Source organism: Sturnira hondurensis, unplaced genomic scaffold (genome assembly GCF_014824575.4).
Source record: "Sturnira hondurensis isolate 20B ecotype Veracruz unplaced genomic scaffold, ASM1482457v3 Scaffold0002039, whole genome shotgun sequence".
Classification (NCBI taxonomy): domain Eukaryota; kingdom Metazoa; phylum Chordata; class Mammalia; order Chiroptera; family Phyllostomidae; genus Sturnira; species Sturnira hondurensis.
In genome coordinates this window covers 6,421,582-6,431,011 of record NW_028074670.1, presented here as the reverse complement: position 1 = coordinate 6,431,011, position 9,430 = coordinate 6,421,582, and the positions used below count along the sequence as shown (strand labels likewise).

Genomic DNA, 9,430 nt, shown 5'->3' with positions numbered 1-9,430 from the left:
CATAAGTAGAACTTGTTTCTTGTGGGTAAAATGAAACACAGAGGAGCAAAATGTAACATCATATGTGCATTTAAATGATATTGCCCCTCTGCATAATAAAATTATTTTCCCATGAGGTGTCTAATGTACAACTTTCCCAACTTCTGCTCAGCTTGTTGTTTAAAAAGAATCATTTCAGAGTAAAAATTATTGGAAAAATACTATCAGGAAATAACTAAAATAAAATGTAGAGGGTTTATGTATTTGTGGTGCTAAGTAGCTAACATACTCCAATTCTGTGGTTTTCTATTTCTGGGAAATGGCAAAATAATAAACATTGGCAAAATCAATTCAATATAACCTATTCATGGAGATAAATACTGGAATAAAATAACTTCTACTCTTTCCTTTTAAATATGCAAAGACAGAATTAATTGGGAGAATATCAGATTGATGTGTAAATTCTAAGAAGGCCATAGGAGTAGAGATCATTGCATTTGATCTTGAAAAATTAATAGGAATGAGATAGATAGGAATAAGAGTTGGTAGTATAAACTGCATGCCATGAATAAGTATCAATATGAGCAAAGATTTGGAAAGACACCAGGGAGAAATCTGACATGATTGGAGAAGATTAATAAGAGGAATGACCCCCCCCCAAAAAAATGGGATTATCTTCTGAAGGGCAGGCCTCTTGAACCACAGGCTTCCCCCATTAAGTGAATGTTGTAGGAGCCCATCTGTATCAGTATCAGCTGGTGGTATTGCGAGGTGGTATTTGGCTTCCGTGAAATTTTTTCTGAAGACTCTTTCAGTGAATTTGCCCATTAAATGATGGGTGATTTACAAGTGCACCTGCCCACATTGTGCTTAGTATTTGAGCCAAAATGACATGCCCCTCATGCTCTACCCTCTCTATTCACCAGGTTTGGGCCCGAGTGATTTTTTTTTTGTTTTCCCAGATGAAAGAAAGTCCTCCAGGGAAACATTTTGCTGATGTGAAAGAGCTGAAAGAGAAAATGGCAGAAGCACTAGAAGCCATCAAAATCAACAAGTTCAAAAACCGATATGAGGGCTCTTCCTGTCCATTTGGCCATAGCCATCAGATAAACCAAGATGGGCACTTACAAGTACATCCAAGAACTATGAAGGAAGAAGCAGTCTGACGCGGTGAGCTTTCTTCTCAGAGCACACTGTTGGCAGTACTGCCAGTCTCTGTACTCCACAAACCCCTGCCCCAGCCCAATAAAATGTGTAAGCTGAAATACAAAGCCAAACAAGGTTATGCCATGTATCAGGTACATGTGCACTGTAGTGGCCGCAATATCCTGTTCCTAAAGATACGACCTGTGGCAAGCCTGTCCATCATGGTGTTAACCAGCTAAAGTTTGCCCAAAGCCTTCAGTCTGTTGCCAACGAGTGAGCTGAGTGTCACTGTGAGGCTCTGAGAGTCCTGAATTCTTACTGGGTTGGTGAAGATTCCATGCACAAATTATTTGAGGTTATCCCTAGTTGATTCATTCTATAATGCTATCAGAAGGAATTCAGACACCCAGTAGAACACCAGTATGGCACACCAGCACAGGGAAATGTGAGGACTGACATCTGTGGGCTGCGAGAGCCATGGCCTTGGAAATGGCCACAAGTTTCACGACACTATTTGTTGTTCTTGCCATGCAGCTTAGAGAAGGTGCAATACTCTCCAGCTCCACTGTTACCGCTAACATGAGGTTGGTCCAGAAAAAATCCAGCCATCGTTAATATAACAAGAATGAGTTGCACAATATTGCCTGGCAGGTACATCAAATGGAGGGTACCTTGAAGGTGACTGAAGTTTAAACATGTAGGAATGAATACAGAAATTTTTAAAAGAAATTGTAAGGGGTTTTGGGAGGTCCTCCCTTGTATACAGAATACAGTAAGCAAGAAACACTGGCTGGCTGGATTGTGTAAAGTCAACTAAGGTTGACATAGAATTTTGCCTGTATGTAAAAAATATTGAGCCACTGAAAATTTTCTACCTACAAAATAGATAATAAATAGATATTTAACACCCCAGTTTAGTCCGTGCTGACACAGTCACCAAGTGGGGGCTCTCAACTCCCTCCCTGGGTTGCAAACCATACAAAAATTGGTATTTCTTTTTAGAGAATGACTTTATTGTATGAGGTCCACAGACCAACTTTGAAACACGATGCCATGCATCCCTAATAATGCACATCAATTTTTATTTTTATGTGTGGTTTCCTAAAATAGATGACCTATAGCTTTCATGAAATTCTCTGTGGGGTCCCTCACCCCCCAAACTTAGAGATAAATAATCATAGGGTGGGCTTATTGTGAGAGACCTGGAAATAATTTATCAAACGAGTACAGATGGCACTAGTCAGAAGACTCAGAGACCTTTTAGATAGTTTGTGTGATTTATTTGGGGCTGAGAAGAAACACGCTGAGATGGATTTGGGAGAACAGGATGTTCACTGGCAATGGATGCCAGTGTAAGGTAACAGGGGCGAAGCAAGATTGGGCAAAAATGATGCTGATCTATCAAACTCTTGGCAAACTGAACTTGGGGCCCCCATAAAAGAGGTTCTTGTTCATTAGAAGAATTTCAACAGAAAGACTCAGGATACATTACCCCACTATGTGACTCATTTTCTGGGAAATGTCCCAGATATATATGGTCATAATTCAAAAGCTGAGGTGGATCCTGCAGGCATTTAATGCTGGATCCACGTCCTTGCAATTGAATAGTAAATAATTTTTTGAAAGGAAAGGCAAGCCACACACACGTCCAGGCCTGACATAGTTGACACTGTGTGTGTGTGTGTGTGTGTGTGTGTGTGTTGTCATGTTTGCTGTTAAGGAACTTAGTATAGTATTTACCTCACACAACTGATTATAATTAAGGCATAAAATCATAAGAAGAAAGTCATTTTTAAGCATGTGAAACAAAGCCTTTCTTGCTCATTAATGTAAAAATTTATTTCATGGGAACTGAGTTCTGAAAAATAATGTAAATGATGCGATCTAGGCCAAAGCTTTAATTTATAGGTAGCTGTGGTCTTCTGTAGGTTCTTTATTTTACTACAGTACATGAACAGACAACCAGTTAAAACTTAAACTGCTTATTTATCATCAAGAAAGTGATTCAAGGTCTGCATGTTGAGCACAAAACAATATTTATAGGAGAAAAAGTTGTATGTGAACCCCGAGTCATATCACCGAGCTTATATTTGAATTGGGTAGAAACATATGAAGATACATAGCAAATGACACAGGCTCCAAAGAATATATCACAGGCTGCTGGAACTCAGATGGGTGGCATTTTTGGTGAGGGCTAAAAGTGTCATAAAATATGTGTTTTATTTGTACTGGTTACTCTGTTCTCTGAGGAGATATTGATCACCCTGGCTCTCCCAACTGGGAACAAATTTACATCAGTCAGAAGATTTATTACTCCAATTCTTTGAGAAAAAATAACAAATAAATAAATTTTAACCCTATTCAAATTGTTGTTGGTAGGCTATTTATTTTTTGGTATCTCATCACTGAGTGTATATCTAAAATAACTAACCATTCATGGTTTTTTTCTCTCTCTCATACCAACTACTTGTATGTTGAATGCTGTATGAAAGTCGTATCAAGAAAGTGAATGTGCTGAACTTCTTTCTCTCTGCACTGCTAAGAGAATACTAGTGAAGCATTCACATCTATGCCCGATCTTCCTCTGAATCAGTCCCAGGTTAATCTGCCAACCTTAGAAGCACTGGATACTGACCAGAGCGCATATGATACTGTATAGAAAAAAAATGCACTTCAGGAAATTTGGTTTCAGGTGGATGATTAAATATCCTAAGTTCTGTGGTCAGTTCCAGTTTATGCCCTTTGTCCCAATGAGTGGTTCATCTTTTTACTCTCAGAATTTTATATTCCTGCATAATATATTGTCACTTTGGATATAGAGAAACCCCACTTTTCCTTTGTCTTTAATTGTATAATTACTTCCTTTTCATAATGAAAGTATGCTCTTATAATATGTTTAAAATCATTATATTAGAACTCAGAGATTAGAAACTTATTTTCTTGTTGTTGTCAATACCCTTAAGGCTTTACACTTAGTTTGTGCTCAATAAGGTGAACCTGATTGAAGAATAGCATAACAAAATTAAAATAACTTAAACTTAAAGAAAAAACATATTTCTGACAAACAATTAAGAATAGCAGTAATAGTGGGTCAAAAGGTAATTGTAATCTACTGAAACATGATATAGGTTATCTAACATGGTTCTGTACTGAGATCTGTATTGCCTAATCTTTTACCTTGGTTCTAAGATGCCATCAAAATTTTAAACAAGCATTCTTTTAATAAACCTTTTATCTCCACCAAACATTTACACAAGCATCTAGTCTCACTTTATATACTATAATATATGTTAATCACCACAACTAATGCTGTTAATATGTTTGCACATTTGCTCTGTTAGCTCTTTTTGATAGTATCTGATTTATTGTTTACTGAAGTACCAAAAAATGTTAGAATGTTTACTAGTAAGATTAGTTATTTGCCTTTTCAGATTTGGGGGTTTAACATACTTTTAATTGCTCGTAGAAAGTAGAGCACCTTTCCTCTTCATATTTTCCAGCACTAATGTTAGGCAAATTGTAGAAGATAAAGAGTTTTAATCACTGAAAAGAACAAAAAGAACTGGCCTTCAAAAAGGAAATTAACAAAGAAGCTGTTCTTAAAGAGATCTACAACAATCAGTAATTCACTTGCACACAAATAAAGCATAGGTAATATTCTAGCACCTGAGTTTAACTAGTAGATGGGGAGAGAAAAAGAAGATTGAAAATACAATTAATCATCATTGACTTGTTCCAAATTAATTTATTCAGCATTTCAGAATCTCTCTGTAGATAGGGCAGGCTATTTTATGAAGGCACTAGCTAAGTGTACTTATGAAATAAACAACATCTCCTTTTTTTCTAAGCAAAAAAAGAAGTTTTTAAAGACCTTTATGGATTGACGTGGTTAGTATGGATTGCTTTGTCTGTCTCTGTGTAGTAGTGCCATAGCCTCTAGAAGATTTTGGATACAGAGTAGGGAGGTGTCCTTTAGTTGAACACATTTCCTTGGAACTATTTTTAGAATTTTTATAAATGAGTTGAAATTGTCAGTGCGGGTCCCACAAAAAGTAGATGTCAAAATGAAGTTAAAAGTTCAGTAGATTTATTTTGTTGGATATTTCTGAGGATAATGGAGAGAAGGAGCAGGAACAAGTCAAGAGTCTGTGGACCACAATGCCAGCTGACCCAGGAAAAGAAAAGAGTAAAAGTAAAAGAAAAGAGGATTGTATGTGGAAACAAAGTCTGGCCAGGCTGATGGAGAGCTCCCAGAACAAAGCTTTATCAAAATGTTCTGTTGGATCTTGAAAGTATGGAAGCTGCAGGTTGTCACGTCACAATTCTGCTCACACAAGATTCTCTACTGGTACTAGATCTGAGTTGTCTACAACCATGGTTGTCACAGATGAGTTTCAAATCTTTTCATTTCTTCAACTCTAGTTCTTGATAAAAATTCCAACAAAATACTAACCTAGTTATTCTTAACTCCATTCCTTCAGAAACAAGAAGCAACAAACTGAAAGGAAAGCTGTCTCCATATTTAAAAATATCCCCAAGCTATTAAAATTGAGATATATTCTTTGTAAATTGTGAATAATCCTTAAGGACTCTAAATTCTCCACTGTGAACTTGCAAAATCTTAGCCTCCAAGTGTTCCTTTACCATCTCTCTTACTTGCCCCCAGTTGTCCGTCCAAATACTGGCCGACTGTGGCCCAAGTCCTACTGCCTCTAAACCCTTCTGTTATTATCCATCTCATCTGAGAGTTAGAACAGTGAAAAATTCTTGGGACCAAACTGAAACTTGACTGACCTTCCTTAATCTAGTGTACAAAATCTTTAATCTTCTTATTCTCCCGAATGCTCATTTTAGAGATGTTTTCATATCACAGCATTTGAATAAATTTTGGCCTTGGGCTTTCACTGATTTCTCCTTCTACAATGCACTATGGTGCTAACTCTGTCTATGTCTTTGCTCATTCCTTTTTTGTGTCCAATTCCAGATATTCCTTACTTCTGTGATTGCATTGTTAGTGGATAAAATGTGTCTTCTTGAATACTTCCTGCGATTTTACTGTTGAACCATTTAGTGCCTGTGGTGTGAGGGTTATATTCCATATTACAGAGTTCCCCTAAATTGCATAGACTATCAGCTGGAATCTGGCTGTGGTTTGAGGAGACAACACATGCTGAAAAGGCTTTTGTGACAACTCACTTCCCAGGCTCACCTAGAGCCAAGAAAACCAAGAAACTGCCTGCTGACCTCATAGCTAAGTGATTAACAAAGAAAGGTGTTTTTCTGGTTTCTTCCAGAGGTACCTTAAGCAATCACAAACTTTCATTTTCTATAAATTTAATTTTGTGTAAGAAATATTAAGCACAAGAAAGTATAACGGCATAGTTAGAGATGATAGAAGATTTCAAAGAATCTTCTCATACAATAAATCTGTAAGTTCCTATTGTCCAATATTTTTAAGGAGAATATCTATAACTCATAATATTCTATTATACTTGTATGTTAATACAGTATATAAGTATGTGGGTAGGAAACTGACTTGATATTTTAGATTGTTTTAACTAGACACTATTTTAGATGGTTTTGACTCAGGCAGCAGCTTGGAGGTTGGATCCCTGGGGTTTATCATTAGCTTTAATAACAGTGTTCTGGACTTGCATGTTTTATCACAGAACAGAGCTTGAACCAGTTATAGAATTCCATTTATCAAGTAGAACACAAAGTAACAGGGGCAGAATTCCAGAAATCAGGAACAACCTGGCAAGATCAATTCAGGGATGCAGGTGTTTGTTGCTGGACCATTAGACGGGTTATTGGATGAGGAATTTAGAAAGACCAAAATGAAACACAAATCCAGCTATATAAGCTACAGGCAGATGGAGAGAGATTCAGGTTCCACAATTGGCTGAGAAAATGCCAGTAAAGGAGTTTTGAATTTTAGCATGAACATTGTTGAAGATGTGAGAGGAGCAGAGGAGACTGTACTGAAAAGAAGAAAGAAAATAGAGAAGAAAGCCTCTCTCACACTATACTTCTAGGTTATACACTCACCTGCCTATATTGACAATTTATACGTCAGGACCTATACAAAGAAGTTTACATGCAGGATGTGAGGATGACCTCACTGTGACACCTTTCCATGGAGTGTTGATTTGGCTGATCTGTATGACTAGGCAGGTACCCTCTCCCTTCCTCCCTCCCTTCCTTCCTTCCTTCCTTCCTTCCTTCCTTCCTTCCTTCCTTCCTTCCTTCCTTCCTTCCTTCCTTCCTTCTCCATGTGTGTCCCTCCTGAAACTGAGCATGTGGTAGAAAACAACCTTCCCCAGAGAGGACTGTGCTTCCATAAAGGGTATATTCCCTTGCTAGAATTTCTAAAGTAGCTCTCCAAGTCAACTTGTAGGAGAACATAAGCTATTCAAGTTGATAAAAATAAATAATTAAAAATGAATTTTATGGACACTAATGAGTTTTATGGAGGACATGTTCTGGCATGTGGTGGTCCAAAATATAGTCTCTTGTACTAGAATATCTGGGCTTAAATCCTGGTTTTCACTTTCTACCTATAGGTCTTGAGCTAGTTATTTAACCTCTCATTGAGTTGTTGCAAAGATAATGTAAGCTTATATGTTGGAAAGATAATATAAATGGATATGTACTCAATACATATAAGGTAGTATGTATTGAGCTCATCATTATGTAACAGTTATTAATTTACAGGTGCAGCATCCAAGGCCAAGAGTTTATTTGGGCAAATTTATGTTTGAAGTTTCCTTTACTCCCTACTTGACATTATTTTAACCATGCCACACCAGGTCTCTTTTCACTGTGTTACATAAGTTACAGACATAAGAATAGCCAGAGTGTTTAACATTTCAAGAGCGGTATGCTAACTCTACACAAGGTTTTGAGTTCAGGTGTCTGAACTTTAAAGGGGTCTAAATGAGGGAAACTGGAGATGGCACAGATAAGTTACCCAGGAGTTAAATAGTGCCTGGCATTCTCCATTCTACTCACACTACCAAGCCAAAATAACCCGGGTCACCCCCTGACTCAGATTGTTCCACTAATTCTCTGCTTCTGTGCAATGTGTTTTGTGAGGGCTGTGTTCTATAGGTGTGTTGATGACCATTAATAACTCCAGGTATGATGATCCACCTCTTCTCATTAGTCATTAATTCCCTTAAGTGTTTAGGCAAAACACTCTGAAGTATTCCGGGCAAAAATGGCAACTTTAAATGCTTTCAACAGTCAGGCAGATGCCTACTGAGAGGTGACCAGACATAAAAAACAGTCAGAAGTCAGCAGATTGAGGTGATCTCAGAGCATACACTTTGTGAGAACAGACAAGGCACGACTTGGCTCCAGATAACTATTCCATTTGGAATAAAAAGGTGGAACTCAGATATTCAAATTAATCCAGACATTTTTATTTCTATATAAAATTTATTCATTAAAAAGTCTGATGAAATTAAATGAAAATATTCTGTGAATCAATCAAAATATATCAGAAGAAATTTGGCTTTTAATTTATAGTCTTGGAGACCAGTGGAGAGTTAATCAACTTTGAAACTTAGCAGAAGTTAAAGTGATAAAAGCCATAGGATTCAAGGTGGAAAGCTGACTTTAAACCATATAATCCAAACCTTTATTTGATGCTTGTGAAAGAAAGGTTTATTTATTAAATGGTATTCACTAAAAATGTGTGATGTCTCTTCTAACTCAAATATGTCACTTGAGGATACATTTATATAAAAGCTCAGGGAGTGGTTTAGGACATAAAATTTTGTTCCTGAAAGGATAGTTACTTAGAGCACTGTCCCTCTATGTCCCTACCAAGGTGGCAGGTTTGATCCCTGATCAGGGCACATACAAGAATCAACCAATGAAAATAAAGGTAAGGGGAACAAGAAATCTCTGTCCCTCTGTCTCTCTCTCTCTCCCTTCTCTCTCTCTAAAATTGTAAGGTTGGAAATGATGCTTATCAGCAGTGCTAAAAAAACAACAACAGTGGAACCAATTTTGTAAGGAAGATTTAACCCTAAAGATAAGGGAGAGGAGAATATTAGGGGTGTATAATACTAAACAAAGGGGATAATTTAGGGAAGCCCCTTATCAGAGATAAGGGGACCTTTAAAATGAATCTTTCAAATTTTTTTGTTTAGTTATTATTTCATTTCTGCTATTACTTGATTATTTTTTAAATATATTTTATTGATTATATCGTTACAGTTGTTCTATTACCCCCCTTCATTCCCCTCCACCTTCACACTCCCTCCCCCACCATTCTCCCCCCCTTAGTTTATAACCA

The 9,430-nt window shown here is 37.1% G+C and overlaps 1 pseudogene; it reads left to right on the top strand.

Moving 5' to 3' along the window:
- Positions 1-1,095: 1,095 nt before the first annotated feature.
- On the top strand, positions 1,096-1,703 carry LOC118982731 (60S ribosomal protein L15-like; annotated as a pseudogene).
- The last annotated feature ends 7,727 nt before the right edge of the window (positions 1,704-9,430 follow it).